Raw genomic sequence first — 13,489 nt, forward strand, 5'->3', positions numbered from 1 at the left:
CAGGAAGATGGTCGACCCACCACAATAAACCATAATGTTTATGATGCTTAATCTCGTGGGTCCTGTCCAACCATCTACCATGATGATGCATCTGTACGTCTGCCACTTGATCTTTTGTTCTTTGACATAAGCTCGAATGTCTTATACCTCATCGTCGAGGATCCAGCCGTGAATGTCTTTTGGGCTAGGCACCGGGACATTCGGTCCTACAGTTAACCAAGATCAATATATCAAATATACGAGATTGCAATTTATACTTGTAACAGTACTTACCGGCTTCACCGGAAACATGAATCATGGTCAGGAAGTGATGGTCAAGCTTCTTGTTTGCGGCAACTTGCGAGTGAATGAAGAATCGGTTGATGGCTTTGGCCAACCTCTTCTTGATACCGGGGTGCGATTTGTCCACCATCCTCTGGCGCACTATCGCTTTGGTACAACGACGGTGCGGTCGTAGCATATCTTCTTAGCTCGAGAGACCCGAAAGATCCACCGGGACCTTCATGTTATTTTTGCCATTATTCGGCTGCTTGTGCTTCTCGGGACCTCCTCATTATCCGACAGAGTTCCTGCTCTTCGTCTACGTCTTCGTCAGAGTCTTGTCTCCCCCTAGACTTTTTTAGAGGTCGGCTCGTATCAACTCACCTAAACTCTTATGTTGTTTCTTCTTTTGAGAGTCCCCCTAGAGTAACTCTCGCATTTCCTCTTTTACTTCCGGAGGAACCTTATCACATAACCTCATGCTTTTTGTCTTGTCCACGTTCGCCAAGTGGTTCTTCACACGAGTGATTCCACCACCGCCCATGATGTGCCCACAAAACTTGCATTTGCTTTCACTCGGTCGTCCTTCGACGGGATCGCAATACTTCCATACTGGGTCGGGCGCCATACTTCATAATCATAATCATTTCAATTCCACATATTCACAAATCACCATAACAATCATCAAATAAATTTAAATTCAACATAATCATGATAATAATCATCAAATTAATTTTAATTCAACATAATCATGACAATAATTATCAAATTAATTTTAATTCAATATAACCATGATCACAATCATCAATTCATCATCAAATTAAGTTAAATTCAACATAACCATGATCACAATCATCAATTCATCACCAAATTAAGTTTAATTCAACATTTCAACATAATCACCATCACAATCATCAAATCATCCCCAAATTAATTTAAATTCAACATAATCATGACAATAATCATCAATTCTCATCATATTCCAGGATTAAAATACAAAATTTTGAAAAAATTGAAAAATCCCCAAATCTCTGAAACCCTCGTTACTTACCTCTCGGAAACCCCGGAAAATGGATAAACGGACACTGTGACCAACAGGATCCACTGGGAAGCATAGTGAGGATGACAGAAACCGTGAAATGAAAGCGAGATTTGAGCAAACGCATGCGAAAAAAAAAGAAATCGGAGGGAAATGGTTTCGTCACTTTTGGTCTCGGGAAGCTAGGTTCCCGAAATGACCCTCAAACTCTTTATACTAAAATCGGGAACCGGACCAAGGAATCTGATCCGGTTCGACCAGGTTCCGACCGTGTTCATGACACGAAAACGTTGTTTGCACGTATCCTCCCGGTCCTCTCCGGTTCGTCTGTTCCCGGCTGGTTCCCCATAAAAGTCAATCATTGGTTTGCAAAGGGTGAGAATAAGGAAAATAACTTAAGTCAATCATATGCTTTTCATATGTCAATTTTGCCAACAAGATTACTACCACTACTACAAACTGTGGATTACACAACGGACTTTTCACAACACTTAGATTAAATGTTGTGAAAAGTAGACATTTTACAACAATTATTTTGAACTGTTGTGAAATATGAGTGCTTTTACAACGGTTATTTGTTCTGTTGTAAAAAAATGGACAGCCTGCACTTTTCTACAACGGTAGTGTACCGTTGTAAAATATCGCCGCGGCCATGACTACTTCTCGCTGAGGCGAGATATAGTCATAACTTTGTACAACGGTAATGTGTACCATTGTACAATCTCGCCGGGCCAGTAGTACTTCTCGCCGCGGAGAGATATAATCATAACTTTGTACAACTGATAAATATACCGTTGTACAATCTCGCCGCAGCGATGAGTATTTCTCACCCCGTTGTGAGAGTTTACGAAAAAGTTTCGCTGCAGCGAGAACCCGATAAAAATTAGGTTTCGAGTTTAAAAGGAAACTTTAATTTTTTTTTCATTTTTACTCAGACCCAAACCTCTCTCTCTCTCTCTCTCTCTCTCTCTCTCTCTCTCTCTCTGTTTCGACCGATCTGTGCAGATCTCGTCACCATTTTCTTCGCCGCGTCCTCGCCGCCAATCATCTTCGTCATGTCCTCGCTGCCGCGACCACATCTCGCCACCACTTGCCGCCAGCCTCTCTCGGCCTCATTCTCTCTCTCACTCTCGCCAACCTCGGCCTCTTGCTCTCTCTTCCACAAAACTTCAAGGTATGATTTTATATGGTTGTTAGCTTAAACTTCATAGTGTTTTCCGAATTTGTATGAGCTTTTTGTATTAGTTTTCATTCACAATATGTATTGATAAACAAATTTAGGATTTTGTTTGTCATTATCTTGATTAATACACGAATTTAGAGTTTTGGCATGTGTTTTTGTGTAGAATTATGTTAGGAATAGACATTGTTTTGAATTTGAGATTGAAACTGAGTTGTAGGTTGACATTAGGATGGATTTGTTGTTAATTTGAGGTTTAGATAGAGTTTTTGTTAGAATATGTGTTAGAATTAGTTTGATTTTGTTAGAATATGTGTTAGAACTAGTTTGGTTTTGTTAGAATATGTGTTAGAATTTTGTATTAGTTGGGTTTAGTAAGAAGATATATGTGTTATAATTAGTTTGATTTTGTTAGAATATGTGTTAGAATTTTGTATTAGTTTGTTTTGTTAGAAGATACATGTGTTAGAATTTTGTTTTGAATGGGTTAAAAAGTATAATATTTATGTTTGAATTGATTTTGAAATTAGAATGATAATTCGATATGAATTTGTGATTGAATTATAGGTGAAAAATGGGTCGATCAAAAACCCCTGCATGTGCCGCGGCAACACCCAGCTCTTCTAGATAACTTTTCAAAAAATCCAAGTGCGCTCGTCAACCGTCACTCGAACTCGAAGTGGATTACAATAGTCGGATCTTTACTAGCAAGGCTGCTAAGGAACGCTATGACATTCTCCCGATACGTAGTCCGATCCTTTAACGGGGATTGAAGGTGAGCATAAACACGACAATAGGAGCGCAAATCCACAACACCATCGAAGGTCAATCTTGGAGGAAATTTTGTGCCACACCCCGAGCACAAAGCAAACATCACGCTCATGTACGAGTTCTATGCTAAATTACCAGATATCGATGGAGATATGGTGACGGTCCAGGGTACAGAGGTCGACTGCAGTGTCGGAGCCATCAACACTTTGCTATCGACCCCAGACGTTGATTACGATAACGAGGGTTACCGGGCATGGTTAAGTCTTGACTATGATAAAATGGTGAGGTTGTTGACGATCCAAGGAGAGGACTAGAGAATAGACAAAGGAAAGAGAGTTCTCCATCGTGATCAATTGAACAGGTTCGCAAAAACTTGGATTTATTTTATTTGCTCTCGTCTCTTTCCGATTAATCACTCCACCCATCTCGACGAGGATCGTGTCCATGTCTTATACTGTGTCGTTCATGGTGAATCTATCAATGTCGGTCGGTTCATCTATAATTGGATGAAGAGAATCGACTATACTAATAAATGACACGGTTTGACGTATCCATCAATCATCTACGGCCTATGTCTTCGAGCTGGTGTATGAGGCTCAAAAATGGACACAATCAAGAAGATTCTGAAGCCTATTGATCGACGAACGAGCGGTACAAAATTAAAGAGGCAGAAGAAGAGGAAGAGGAGGAACCACCACTTAAGGAGCCCGTATTTTGTCTACAAGCACCTCCGGTGATCGAACCCGTCACCATCGATTACATTGTTCACAACGTCCACTATCTCGTCAGCAGGTTTCAACACACACGACAATACATGCATCAACAAGTGGAATATGACGTCACTCATAACCAACTGAACGACCTCTACGCTCGATGTGACACGAATCAAGAGAATCAGGTGCGGTTTCTCTCATATCCTCAATACTACGATTATCCTCATCAACCCCCACAATGGCCACCATATATGCCACGTCTTCAGTATTTGGCGCCGCCACCACCACGATCGCCTATGAATGATGAGGAGTGAACATTGTTTCTCGAATTTGTGAAGTTTGTTTCTCGAATTATGTTTATGAAGTTTTAATCTTAATTTTCAATTTGTAAGACTATTTTGATTGAGACTTATATCGTTAAATTTTTATTGTTTATATTTTGATCTTTTTTTTAGACTTGTTAATGTTTTAAATTTGTTTGAGGATCGTTTATGTTTTGATATTGATTGTTTGATATAATGTTTGAATTTCATTTAGACTGCTTGATTGGTTGAAATAGGCTAAACGAACATTTTAAGTTCATAAACGGCCAAAAATAAATATGTTAGATAGTTTCGCCACGGCGAGATTGAAACGTCGCCACGGCATGAATGAATTCTCGCCGCGGCGACACATAAACCTCGCCGCGGTAGAAAAGTTATCGAGAGCATCCTTTTTGAATCTCGTCGCGGTGAATTGTTTTTGTCGCCGCGGCGACAAAAATACCGAGAGAAATGATATTTTTCTCGCCGTGGCAAATAATATGTTCGCCGCGGCGAGGGTACAATTCTTTTTTTTTTTGGGAATTTCTCGCCGCGGCGGGTATGATACAGAGCCGCGGCGAGATCACCCATTTTTGGAAAAAATAATCTCGCCACAACGGATTAGTTTTTCCGCCACGGCATGGTTATGTTGCCGCAGCGAGAAGTAGTCTTCGCCACGGCGAGAAAGTTACCGAGAGCGATGAATTTATTTTCTCCGCGCCAAGGAATATATTCGTCGCGGAGAGGTTACAAGCCTTTATTTTCTGAAATTTCTCACCGCGGCGAGTATATTTCCTCGTCGTGACGAGTTCACACCTTTTTGGAGTACATGATTTCGCCGTGGAGGCTTAGTTTCATCGCCGAGGCGAAAATATTACCGAGAGCAATGAACTTTTTCTTGCCACGGGAGAAAACAAATCTTTTTTTATCTGTAAATAAACTTTCAAACTAAATAAAATATAATAAAACATAAGAGTACATAAAAATACGTTATCCTTGTTTTTCATACAAAAATTGGATCTATATCCGAACAAAATAAATGAGAAACATCATCATCATCGAAGTCATCGATCTCTTGATCAATAGGCGGTAGTCCGGATGTGAACGGCGGAATACTACAAATATCTTTGTCTTCTTCTTCGTCAAAATTTCTAAGTTTCATATGAACCACTAATGTTAACTCTGGGTTGACTAGATCTGAGACATAAAACACTTGACTGGTTTGAGAGGCCAAAATAAATTAATCATTCTCGTAACTGCTCCGTCTAAAGTCAACAATTGTAACTCTATCATAGTCAACTTTAATATGATTGTTGTCCGCCCATTTGCACTTGAATAGGGCAACTCGCAACCCGTAATAATCAAATTCCCAGATATCTTCAATGTATCCGTAGAGGTTCATAAAATATTGTTTCGGATTGTTATCATTTGCCGACGAAACATGTAATGCTTCAGCAAATAATGTCACGCCACTATTTTGAATGGGATTCTTGTTGTCTCTTTTCTCTTGTGTAAAATGTAAAACCATTAATAGACCAAGCAGTGTACCTTGTAACCATTGAGGAAGGCCCTCCAAATATTTTACTCAATGTTGTTGAATGTCATGACTCTTGAAACAACCGTTTTCCAAGCCACTTCTGGAACGCACGATTGTGCTCTTCTTGTACCATTTTTCATTTCTAGCTTTCTTTGGATCATTTACTCTCAATTCATTCAAATGAATATCCACAAATGGTGTGACCTCGGACACGTTGTGTAGCACATGGAGAGTGGCTTACTCCCATTGTTTTCGGTCGACGCTATAATAAATACATATGGATAAACACTCACATAAATAAAAAGATACATTCATAATTAATTAAACACAAGAAAATATCACAAAAACTTACCTGTAGATAGAGCTTTTGATTCAAAACTTGTGTTTTTAGGCAACCCAATTACGTCTGCCTTAGCTAAATACTTGGAACAAAATTCAACCGACTCCTCTGCTATGTAATTTTCCACTATGCTCCCTTCCGACCTATTGTAATGCTTCAAGTAACTCTTCAAGACTTTCATGTAACGTTCGATTGGATACATCCACCATAAAAACATGGGACCACATAATTTTACCTCAGTACCAAGTGAACGGTTAAGTGAATCATGGTGTCAAAAAATGAAGGTGGGAAGAACTTCTCTAGCACGCTTAGAGTTTCCACGAACTCTGACTGCATAGAATCTAAACGAATGGCATCGATGACCTTCGAGCAAATCGTGTTGCAGAACATACATATCTTCGATATTTCAAATCTCACATCTTTTGATAAAATGTCATGCAAGGCGAGAGGTAAAATTTGTTGTAGCAGCATATGACAATCGTGAGTCTTCGTTCCAATAAGTCTCAAATCTGTCAAAGATACGAACCTCTTATAGTTTGAAGGATGACCATCGGGAACATTGATAGATTCAAACCAGTTACACAATTTCTTCTTCTCATTCCGATCTAGAGTGTACTTTGTCAGTGGTAATTTTGTTTTTTTTCCTCCCTCTTGTGGATGCAAAATTCTTCTTATATTCATCTCCTTGAGATCCTTCGAGCTTTTATTCCGTCTTTCGATTTATTTGGATCATCAAGTAGCGTACCTATGGATAAACACTCACATGAATAAAAATGGACATTCATAATTTAATTAAACATAAGAAAATAAAAAACAGCGTACTGATAATCGATTCGTAAACATTTTTTTCTCAATATGCATAACATCCAGACAGTGCCGAACGTAGTGTGTTTTTCAATACGGAAGGTCGTAGAAAATTGATTTCTTCTTCCAATGATTCTCTTTGAACGACTCTTCAGTACTATCACTCTGCTTTCTTTTTTCAAGCACTTCATTGACGTTTTTAACCATGTCATAGACATCTTCGCCAAACAAAATTTGAGGAGGGGGTCGTTCTTCTGTATCGCCATCAAATGCTTGTTTTAATCGTCTATACGGGTGATCTCTTGGTAAAAATCTTCTATGACCAAGAAAAACAGTCTTCTTGCCATGTTTCAACTGGATGGAAGATGTCTCTTTCATGCAAATCGGACAAACCAATTAGGCATTTCATAGAGTATCCTGACAAGTTTTCATAGGCTGGAAAGTCGTTAATAGTCCACTTTAATATTGCCCTAAACATGAACGAATCTTCACGGTAAGCGTCTTTGACTTCGATCCATTTCTCTCATAACATCTTCAAATCATCGACCAACGTTTCCAAATACACATCGATATCATTTTTTGATTGGCTCGGTCCTAATATCAAGAGCATTAACATCAATAACTTTCTCTACATACACAGCTTTAAAGGGAGATTATAGTTCACAAGTATAACCGGCCAAACACTGTATTTACTATTAATCCTGCTGAATGGGTTCATACCATCAAACGCTAAACCAAGACGCAGATTTCGGGGATCAACACTGAAATCCTTATAGTCTAAGTCGAATGATTTCCATTGTGAAGCATCAGTAGGATGTCTCAATGTTCCATCATCGATTCGCTTTTTGGAGTGCCAAACCATGTTCTTCGCATGTTTGGCACTGTTATAAATTCGTCGAAAGCACAACATTGGAGGAATGTACCATAATGACTGAAAAATGGTTTGACATAAATCAATAATAAGGAATGAATATAGGTTACATGTAATATCTAATCAAAGAATGAATACGTACCTTGACTGAAACACCTTTGATGCCGTCACTTGGCATTTTACCAGAGTCTTCTTTGCATCATACATATTTAAAGGAACTTTATTGTCTTTTGAAAAAGCTTCTTTAAGTGTTTTCAACAACTGTGTAAAACTAGTGTTTGTCCAACCACCCGACGCCTTTAAATGGAACATTGTAACTAAAAATGATAATTTCGAAAAGCTTGTACAACCTTCGCATAATGGTGTCTCCGCATCAATCATCATCGACTCAACCAATTCCGGTCATTCAACAAAATCGTCCTCCAAATCATTCATCATTACGCACATATCATCTTCAACATCATCATGTTTATTGTTTATCGTAGAACAAAAAACCTCACCATGGTAGCACCATCTTTGATACAAGGTCATTATTCCATACGCAAACAAATGGGTCCGAACAACATCAAGCAAATAATGTTGATGATTTCCACATTGAATTCAAGGACAACGAATAGATTTCACATCCATCATATTCTCTCTAGCGAAATCACAAAACTCATCTACACATTTTCGATATATCTCGTTTAATCTATCTCCCACATCCATTTTCTAGTCTTCATTGAAAGAAAACCCTAGATTTTGCAAAAAAAAAAATACCCATTCTAATTAATAAACTATATAAGAGAGCCACATTTGTAACAAGTTAAGAAGAACTTATAATATTTGGATGTGTAGTTGAGAGTTGTAAACAAGGACGACGCAAAATGATTCGAAATAGTGTTTGAAATTGTGTTCTGAATGAGGTTTTGAGATTTCTAAGTGAAAAATATGATAAATGAGAATTTATATCATCAGTCCCGCGTCTCTCGCCGCGGCGGGATATATACCTCACCATGCGAGACTTTCTACAACGCTAATTTAAACGTTGTAGAAAGATACTCGCTGCGGGGACAACGCGACGAGACTGTTACTGAGAGCAATTCATCTCGTCGCGGCTATATACAACCTCTTCCGTGGCGAGAAATTATTTTTGATTTCTTAGATTTCTCGATGCAGCAAAAGACATACATAGCCGCGATGAACTAGATAAATAAATTATGGAATTAGTTCGCCGCGGCTGCATGTATTTCTCACCGCAGCGATATGTTCTACAACTGAAATATTAAGCTTTGTAGAAAGATACTTCGCCGCGACGAGATTTATACTTCGTCGCGGTGACAAAGTTACCGAGAGCACTTTTTTTTAGTAAGGTACTCTCGCCGCGGCAAAAAATGTCCTTAGCCGCGGCGACAAAGTTACCAAGAGCATCCTTTTTTAAGAAGATACTCTCGCCACGACGATGTTTTTCTCTCGCCGCGTCTGCCATGGCGAACAATGTCCTTAGCCGCGGCGAGAAAGTTGCTAAGAGAAATGATTTCTTCTCGCCACGACTATATATAAATCCCGCCGCGGTGAGACAATTTTTTTTATTACCCAGATTTTTCTTGCCGCGACGAAGAATATACATTGCCACGGCGAGAGCTTCTACAACACACCTAAAATTTCAAGTTTTTTGAAATTCGCTCTCGAATTTCATACATAATTCCCTCTCTTCTTCATTCTCTCTATCTCTATCTCTCTCTCTCTCTCTCTCTCTCTCTCTCTCTCTCTCTCTCTTTTTCTCTCTCTCTCTCTCCCCTCCTCTTCTCTCCATCCTCTTCCTCATCGTCGCCGACTGGTCTGCTGCCCTCGACCTCAGCCGCGTGCCCTCGCTCCGACGCCCCCACCACTTCGCCTTCAACCACGCCCAGCGCACGTCTATTCTTCGACACCTTCACCCACGCCGAGTTCTTCTCCGACACCTTCAACCACGCCGAGTGCCTCTGTCCGGCGCACATCTCTTCTCCGACTGCCTCAGCCCCAGCGCCTTCAACCTCGCCCCACCACGTCTCCACCACCACGACCTCTCTCTCAGCGGGTAAGTTTTTTAATGTTTCAAATTTGTATTTTTGTGTACAATTTAGGTTTATATGTCTTTAAATGATGTTTGAATAGAGATAGAATTTGATTTTATGTTGAAATTAGAACGAAATTGTGTTGCATATTAGGTTTAATTGAGTTTTTGTTTGAAATTGAGTTCTTTATTGGAATTGAGATTGAATTTGAGAATGTTTTAACTTCGGGTAAGAGGTTGAATGTTTTGTATGTGTATTCTTTTGTAGAATTTAACTTGAAAATGTTGATATTTTGTTGGAATTAAGTTTTCATTGGTGTTAGAATGGGATTGTATTGAAATTGAGTTTGGATTTGATATTGTATGGAATTTAGAATGAAATTGTTTAGAATTGTGTTTGGATTTGTGTTGAAAATAGTTTTTTTTTTTTAATTGTGTTTTGCATTTTTTTCTTAGATATAATATCGTCTACTATTACTACTACTATCGATAGTGGTAATAAAAAAGAAAACTAGAAGATCACTCATTACCGAAGATGTGGGGAATAGAAGAAGTACTCATATGCCTAGAGTTAATAAGTGTAAAACTCTTGGTAAAAAATAAAAGTAGAATTTGATGACAAAGGGCAACCAATGGTTAGAAATGGTGATGAGTTGTCGAGCTATTTTGGTGTGTTAGCTAGAGAACACGTTTCAATCACGATGCTCGATTGGAGATTAAAAGAGAATATGGAATTGAAGGAACGGATTATGGAACGAAATATGTGAAGGATTTACGGTTGGTACCGATAAAAAGGCAAATTGTCTTAAGAGAGTGGGAGAAGCGGCAAGATTATTCTATCACGAGTTATATAATGATCATCTCAAAGACACAATCAAAGAACCAAGCCCCTTCAAGAGACCGAAGAGTGCTTTGAAATTATTTTCAAACATCACCGAGGAAGATTAAATAAAATTTGCTGAGTATAGACGAACCGAATTCTTCAAACAATCAAAGGAAAATGGAAAAACACAACAAGTAAAAAATGTGTACAAATCTAGAACCGGCCGAAATGGATATCAAAAACTTGATCAAGAAAATATAAGATTTATATGTTTTATTTGTTATTTAATATTTTTTTTAATTATTCATCAATTTATTATTTATTTGTCTTCATAATAGTACGAGAAACGGGAAAATGGCCTACGAGGGAGGAATTATAGGTTACCTCGCGAATGATAGATGATGACAACTACAAAGATCCCGCCGTTAAACCAATTACATTGTAAGTGTTTTTATTTTGTTACAACAATTAATATTGTCCCGTTGATTTACAAATGATTTTTTTTTTGTAGCATAAGTTATCCCAACAAGCAAACGAAGGGACATGGGTACCGGAAAAGAGAGGTATATTGCAAGAAGCGTTGGGAAATATTGAGCATCCCGGGTGAGTTCGTGGTCAATCCAAATACTCTTCGCGCATCAACTACTTTTCTCCTCCAAACCCAAATGAAGAAGTAATTAAGATGGGCCGCGAAATGAATGACCTAAAATCTTGGTTCATAAAAGCAATTAGCGGAAATGGTAATGTCAATTTGCCTAGTGTCGCTAATGTCGGCTCGCCTAGTGTCGGAGATGCTAATGTCGAGTCCCCAAGTGTCGTACATCCAAGTGTTGAACATGAGAAAGAGAATGACGATGAAGACATGGTCGAGGAAGAGAATGATGATGAAGACATGACTAATGTTGAAAACCACGTTAATGAAGCGGTCTTTTCGGGTATTTCTATTCTTTTTTTAAACTCTATTGTAATAAATCTAAATATTTTGATATTAATTTATTAATATTGCCCGCAACTTTCTTAGATAAACATTATGTTGACGTGGATCTCCATGTTGGTGACATGCAAGTTGACAAACCCATTGATGTTCATGCAAGTTGCTCGTTGAATCCAACCACGCCAATGACACCGAGATTGGATGAAAGCACCGGATGTCTTCTTCTCATTGACGATGTTGCGAATGGAGGCACGATTTATGTTACAAATGAGCGAGCGTACATGAAAAGAGATTTAGCTCACGTCTCATCTTTGGAGGAAGAAAATGTCTGAGTGAGCGTTATGGCGACGGTGATTAAAAAAGCTAAAATGCCAATTCCCACCGAAGAAGCTAACACTGTTGAAGAAGCCGTATGGGGTTCATTAACTGGCCAGAGAGATTGATAGAAGTAGAAATTGCTAGAGAAAGTCGTGATTCGATTGTCAAACAATCCTTGAAGCCCGATTATGATAGTGAACCTAGCGTTGGCGATGGTAAGAAGATTTCATACAAGGTAATTAATACCAAATTTCGATTGCTCGCTCAACATGCCAACAAAATGATGTTATAGATAAAGGCAAAGACAAAGTGTAAGGGCAAGAAGGGTTCGTCTAGTGTTGACCAATAGTAGAGAATGCTCGAGATTTTTATTTTATTTTATAAACAAGTTGTTGGTGTTTTTTCCTAAGCGTTTTGATGTAGTTGTTTGATATATCTTTTGAGCACAATATTGTAAATATTTTTTTGACAGCTTATGTAACGTTATGTTTTCGATGTCTTGAAACATTAAGGTCAGAGTATCTTTAATAGTATATAACTGAATCGTTGTATTTTAAATAGTATCGGTTATATTACATATTATAAAGTATTATAAAAAAAGTTCAAATTAAATCTTTACAAATTTTTTCGCAAACTATACTAAGAGATGGTGACACACGTCCCTTTAGAGAGTAAGAGAGAAGCTCCTAGGGGGCGGGCGTGACATCCGGTTGCAAATTTTAGACGCGATTCAGACTAGACCGCACCAGTCCTAATTTTTTGTGTTGGACATCTTAATTAATATATGTTTATGTTAATATATAAATGTTTTCTATTCTCTAATTATATTAGTTTAAAATAGTTATAAAAAAAACTCAAAATGCCTTAAAACAGTCAAAATTGACCCAGATCAATCTAAAATAGTTTGGTATAGCTTGATTTATTTTCTTAAATGGTCCAGTAGAGTCTAACAAATTTCAAACCATATAAAACGGTCTGGTCCGGTTGGGAGATCGATTTTAGACCGAATCCGACTGTGTAACTTTAGTATTCTCTTGATTCAAAAGTGGACCAAGACACCGAGGTAGAGAATGTGAGGTAGATGATCCGAATCTCGACAGATATTGGGAATAAGAAGCACACAGTTATCCATTAGAGTATCATAGTCATACTTTGACGAGGAGCAGATAAGCCAGTGACTCGATTTGCCGGCGGAGCTCCGAGTAGAACACACGGGAAACAATTTTAGAGACAATGAGCGCCATGAGGGATTTGCGGCAAGCTGGAAAAGACGAAAATGGAGATAGAGATCAATAAGTTATTTAGTGGGGGAGAAAATTGAGGCTTGATGTCGTCGAAGGAGAGTGAGTTATGGAGCGAATAAGAAAAAGATAATATGTAATAGAAGAAGCGTGAATGAAAATATGGTGATTGCGCACAAGAAAGATATTCATGAAGGTAATTGGACAAATTACAGAAATAGTATTTTTAAAGTAACCTTTTAAACTAGTTTAAATTATTTAAAGACTCCACGCAAGCATGTGTTTGTTGAATTATGTTCGGAATCTCATGAGAAATTTGG

Source organism: Urtica dioica, chromosome 1 (genome assembly GCF_054948205.1).
Source record: "Urtica dioica subsp. dioica isolate 48M chromosome 1, U.dioica_male_clone48M_v1_H2, whole genome shotgun sequence".
Taxonomy (NCBI): Eukaryota; Viridiplantae; Streptophyta; class Magnoliopsida; order Rosales; family Urticaceae; genus Urtica; species Urtica dioica.